The following is a 6,806-nucleotide window of genomic DNA, read 5'->3' on the forward strand; positions in this document are numbered from 1 at the left end:
AATTTACTAAAAATGACCACTTTAAATATTTTATCTATCGTTTCTATTTATGTCTATTTTAATTTCAAAAGTTGAATGCGTTGAAAAGCGAAGCAGACGTATCGAAAAGTAGGGGAGCCGGTAGGGTTGAAAGTGGTCACGGCGCGGACAAGTCAGACCTTGGAGACGCAGTCTAAAAGCTTCGAGAAACTCGAAACTAGAAACTCGAGTGGTCGGCAACTAGTATAGCCAGCGACAATTGAATCGATCAATGAGAGTACGTGACTGGAATTGGTCCCCCAAGACACACGTACTCTTCGTTTTACATTTTTCTACCTTCCACACTTTTCCTCTATTTTCCTTATTTATTATTATTATTATGACGATTATTATTTTTCACTTTTCCGAAGCTAGTTTACCCGCGTGTATATACACTGCTCACCGCGACGTGACACACCGCAAAACATTACTTTTTTCAGTTTTCTATATATATCCTTATATACTTTTTACTTTATATACTTTCTTGCGCCAATTAGTCTCAGCCCGTTTTATCACTTCACCTTACTTCACTTTCTTTCACTAGATCCTAGCGCACTGATAAAATATACTCTTTAATTCGTTATCCCGTTGTGATTAATTGGTTTCGCGATAAGTCCGCGGAACGATCGTACTCACAAGGAAAAACACGCGATGCCCTTAAATAAAATTTCATCTCACTTAAAGTCTTACTTAGTTATTATTAACTTATTTATATTTTTAATAAATTCAAATAATTACAACAATAATAATAATTTGCATATCGACTTCCTACGATCGATCACAATTTTTGGTCATATGATTCTGAAGTTAGCAGACAATTAGTAATTTTCGGATTTTTCTTTCAACAAGTAAATTACAAAAATAAGGAAAACTAAAAATATGCATATGTAGAAAATTTAAAAAACTACGGGTGCAATTTTTCAAATATTTTTTTTTTATAGTTTATCATCTAAAAAAATTCAAAAATTATTAGATGTCTGCGAACTTCAGTATCATTTTGGACATTTGTTTAAAATTTTTTTTTAATACCTTATCACTGTAACTGTACACGGAAAAAATTTTTTACTGTGAGGACATCGGCTGCCCAATTTCAAAACACAGTAACTGACAAAAATAAATTTTTTCATAAATTGAATCATGTTCTCAAAACTCCACTGGAAGTAAAAATGATCCTGAAGTTATCAGACAATTAAAAATTTTAGAATTTTATTTTGAACAATTAAGTTTGAAGAAAAAAAGAAACTGAAAAAATGCACATGTAGAAAAAGACTATAAGTGCAATTTTTTAAAATATTTTTTTTTTATAATTTATCGTTTTTTTAAAAAATCCAAAAATTATGAGACGTCAGCTAACTTCAGTATCATAACTAAAAATACTAAAAAATCGATTTTTAAAAATTTTTCCCTTACTGTCTTTTTAAATTGGGCAGTCGACATGTTCCCAAAATTTCAATTTCTATCATGAGACTGCGGTTCAAATCCATCCTGCAACTCATTTTGAATATTTTTAAAGGTTCCACTAAATTCTCATATCTTTGTATTGCAGTCACGGAATAATTGACAGTGATTTTATATTAATCGCATTCCACTTACAAGTGTTCAGTTACAGTTATAACTCATTACTAAAATTTAAATGAACTGTTCTGAAATGTCATAATTAATCGTGAAAGGCTGATATGCAGAGATAGTAAGAATAATAAAAATAATAATAAGTTGATGTTATAATAAATAACGGGCGAGTATAATAATAGAAGCGTCAGAGATTAGTTCTCCGAAGCAGCTGACAGAGTTTGAATGGGGGCCTGTTGAGCCTCGAGGGGTTGTGTGTATGTGTGTGTTGGTATGAGCACCATGACGAGCCAGAGCCCAGAGAGGGTTGCCACATAATAATAAGCTATAGTCTATCTCGGGAATGCCTTTGTAGCCTTATGAGAGTATCATACCTGCCACGTTGAAACTTGATTTCGTATCCTTTCCTTTCCATTTTTCCAGCTCCCCCTCGCTTTTTGTTATTACTCTCTATGCAGCGCTTTATCTGGCGTTGATGCCTCGTCATATAAACTTTTCATTATTTTTATTTTTTCACATTACGGTATTCAAAAGAAAGTATCTGAATTTTTTTCAGCTACAAAAATAATCAACATTGAAATACGTTACTCGTGGCTCTATACTTGTGTTTATTTTTTTTTTTTTCATCTGGCTGCTGACCATTTAAGTTTTATTGTGGACGAAATAAAAAGATGGATAGAAAAAAAATTTGACGAGCGTAGAAAATGCGCGACTGTAGTTTATTATATGGAGAAAAAAATTAAAACCCGATGTACCGTGAGCTGCGAGAACGATGTTAATGTCCTCGCGCATTGCGGTTACCATTTCATGAGTGTTAAACTCGATTGCAGTCACGCAACTCAGGTCAAACTGGTGCTTTACTTTTTTCTAGAGCTTTTACCATAAACTTGTAGATATTCTGATGATGCCCATTAAATATCAACCAACAAAAATCTTTATTGCTTTCATGTAAACTCCATCAAAGACACTTGAATAGAGCTATTATTTCAAGCAACAGCTTTCCGTTTCCTTCCCACTTATTAATTTACTATAGACCGCAAAAAACTTACCGGATTGTAAATTGCTATCACACTTGCCGCGGGCTTTTGAAACTTGCAACAGTAATAGTCCTGGATAAACCCATCAGGAATATAACCGGGTGATTTTAATCGCGAATTTCCATCTTCGGAGTGCATTTATATTTGCACAGCGATCTTCTCATGATACATAGGTAAATGTAGGTTTATCATCCGCGGAATATAGAATTCAAGACACAACGCTATCACTTCGTTAACTATTGTATGTAAATAACTACATAGGAATACAGGTGTGCGACGAGTAGAGGAGTCTGACGATTGTCAGAACTTGGGATTTCAAGTACCCGGGAAAGACATCAAGAAACATGAGCTTGAGCATACAGTAGTCTAAATAATTCAGGAAACGCTGCTTAACTAACTCTCGAGACACTGATTTTGTCAACCTTATTTTGTTTCTATTTTTTAATTACTTCTATACAATCTGTCATATTTTTGAGCTGATAAATCCAAAAGGTGATTAATAGGGTATCAGGCGTTTTGAGCATCTGACAAAATATCCCCGACAAAATATCTCCGACAAAATATCTCCGGACAAAATATCCCCATGAAAAGAAAGCAAAAATAGTGAAAAAAGCCAAAAAAACTGACACAAAACTGGGGATATTTTGTCCAGAGATATTTTGTCGGGGATATTTTGTCAGGTGCTCAAAACGCATGGAACCGATTTATAGTCCAAGGGGTCAGGCAAAGTGGGCTGTCTACAAATTTAGCTAAAGGAATTTTTACTTCTTCATAATTTTTCTAGATCGCAATTAATTTTCAATTTGAAAAACCGCCTTTGGTTAAAATTTTTTTTCATATTAAAAATTCAAAAATAAATTTTTTTTTTACTTTTGGGTCATAGAATTGAGGCGGGCTCATTTTCGAACGGACTGAATGTTTGTAAATTTTTGACGAGGGTTAATTATCTAAAAATAATGTTTTACTGATAAATAATTTCGCTGAAAACAACAAACGAGTGAAAATAATTCTGTTTTAATAATTAAACGAAATTGTATCAACAAGTAAACAATCACCGGCTTTAAATAGTATAATTGATGATAAAATAATACAGTATTTATTAATTAACCCAGTAGACAATTGATGTCGGAGTAGGTATGTATGTAATACTAATATATAATGTGACAAGTGAAATTACCATGTACGTTTGTGAAATCACCACCGGCAGAGCAGAGTGCCGTGGCAGTTGAAAATGAACGGGCAATGACAGCCTCTGAGTGCCATCGATCTGACACGCGGAAGCTTAATTAGGATGGATTAATCGTTGTCAGAGAATGTGACAAGTGGGGAGTAACGCGACCGAGGGGCCGGGAAGAGAAGGGAGGCATTGAGTTGAAGGCCTCTTTAATTTGGATAGATGAATGAATAAGTGGGACCGGTTGTCGTTTAAAGGGACAGAGTGCCGTTACAAGTGGTTCGATACTCGATTTCGTGCATCTTGCATTCCACACTCTACATCACATATCTACATATATATATAGATATACATAGATACATCTATGTATATAGACCGCACACAAATGTGTATTGTGCACTTGGAGATGATACTAGACTAGGAATTCACTAGTGAGTATTACGTGTTGCAGCACAACTTGGGCTCTGGCAAATGCACGTCGTGGAAATTGCCTGGCATTTAATTACCATGAGTAGACAGAACCACCGGAACACGTGGATTGGGTGGGGAATGAAAGAGCTACTTGTTAAACTATATATATTACACTACTCTATATATAATGCTATTCAGGCAACTCTAGCTACCTCCCCACTCATGCTACACTGTGTGCAATCGTACAATAATAAAACATAGGGGAAGGTGAGACAAATTGAGACACCGTTTTTGAAAGCAAAGAAAATAAACTGTTTTTTGTTCCAAAGTAGTGTCTCATTTTTCCCCACCTCCCCTGCAAATTAATAGCACTCGATTTGCTATTTTATTTAACATCAATTCCATGACGGAATAAAGTTTAAGGTCACTTGGCCACAATGTGATCGTAAATAAAGCACGACTTCTTTTTCAGCTTCTGCTTGTTTAACTTTTTTCAACACGCCTTCTAATTGGACGGACTAAAAAATTGTTTGTTCTACTTGCAGTTATTTTATTCACACTTGGGAAAATAAAGTATCTTGTCTCGAGGTTTTTTTATTTTTTTTGCATAACTAAAAAGCAGGAACGCGGGAATAAGATAGAGAATATGGAATAAAAAATTACGAACCCAAGTGTAAGAAACATTTTTAAAAGTCTTGTTCACTTTTATTATTATTCGGTTATATCTTGGGCGTTCTCAAGTCACGCCACTTGTCGGAAGCTCCGTGCCGCATGACTTGAGAACTCGTAATTGGGGCGAAGCGTTTTCTCTTACCACTGCACGGACCATACCATATCCAACCACGACCACGAGTATACTTCGGCACGTACGACACACTTAAACACGATGGTAGGCTATTGAGTGAGAATAGAAAAAACTTACGAATTTGCATTTAAACTGTCCTCTCTTCTCTCTTTTCATATCCATACATACTAACATGAAAGCGATGATCCCTGCCTCATAATTACTTGAAGCTTCACTTCAAAGCTACCCACTCTTTCAAACCCTGCTGCACAATACGTATTTCTGTATCAGGTGTTTCAATCAACATTAAATTCAAAGTAATGTCAATTGCGACCTATTTTCTTTTTTGCACTGCATTTTTCGCTCTGTGCGTGCATGCGTCAGTAGAAAGTACTTTACTACTTTGCAGTCGAACGTATATAACAACGTGATGTTGTTTTTTTGCATCAACTTCCGGTTGTCAGACAAGGTAGACAAAAAAAAAGAATTTCTTAGCGCAAAAAATTTTATTTGCCCCAAGAAAATTTTTACTTAGAGGAGGAAGGGGCAAAGTAGGCCCCTTAAAATTTTCAAAACTTCAAAAAATATGGGGGCAAAGTGGATCCCTCAAAATTTCCAATAAATTCGGACGGATAATAAGCTTATCGAAATTTCTTATATAATAAGAGCTACACGGAAAAACATAAACTTTAAAAATTACTCTTTGAAATTATAACCCGGAACCCGGTTGTCAATATGGGGAATTTTAAAATATAATAGTAAATTTTATAATACGTGTCGTCAATTTTCTAAGTATCAGTTATAATCGTATACGATTTTTGAAGTTCAAATAGTAATTTTTCTTACACGGAAAAAAAATATTAGTAAATATTACTGAGATTCTCGTCAACAGCGCGCCTAGACTAGATCTCAGTAAATATTATGGAGTAGAACGTAAGAAATTAATAACAGATGCATTTTTTTGACAAGTGTCTTGTAGTTTTTTAAGGTTTAAGTATTAATTTTAAATAGTCAAGCAGTATATTTAAACGGTTAATTGTTAATTATAGCAGTTTAAACATTAAAATCATAATTTTACTGATTGAAACGACATTAGTTATTGAACATAGCATAAATAATTAAAAGTTGAACTACAATTATTGTCAATCATTTTTTTCCGTGTACATAGGCGATAAATTTCCATACTTATCCTATAATTATTCACGTTTTAATCATAAATGAAAAAATTACTATTTATAATGATGGTATTTACTGATCACTTTATCATTATATTACTTGTCATTCTCAATTTATATAGTTCATTTTTTGCCGTGTAAAATAGACCACTAAAACTGTTCATTAAATAAAATTTATTAAGAAAGTTAAAGATAATAAAATTACGGTTTAAAGTTATATTGCAGCAGATTATTAAAATGACTTTTTTTATTAGTATATAATTGTTTTATAGTTATTTGCAAATATCACACGTGTAAAGAATAAAAAATATCAAATCCGAAATTTTTTGGAGGGCCCACTTTGTCCCTAATTTTCAATAAGTATCAAGGGTCTAAAAAGAAGTAAACGCGTAAAAAAAATTACTGATATTATAATTATTTTCCTTAAGGGGCCCACTCTGCCCCCTCTCCCCTACACTAAGAAATTTTTTGCAGTATTAATTGAAAATGAAAATTTTCTTGGGGCGAGAAAAAAATTTTTGTTTCCATTTCATAATGAAATTTTTTTTGCGCCAAGAAATCATTTTTTTTTGTGTAGGGGTACCATTTTTGGCCACTTCAGGGCCAGTTTTGGATACTGCGAAATTAAAATAAAATAA

The sequence above is a fragment of the Microplitis mediator genome, chromosome 2 (assembly GCF_029852145.1).
Source record: "Microplitis mediator isolate UGA2020A chromosome 2, iyMicMedi2.1, whole genome shotgun sequence".
Classification (NCBI taxonomy): domain Eukaryota; kingdom Metazoa; phylum Arthropoda; class Insecta; order Hymenoptera; family Braconidae; genus Microplitis; species Microplitis mediator.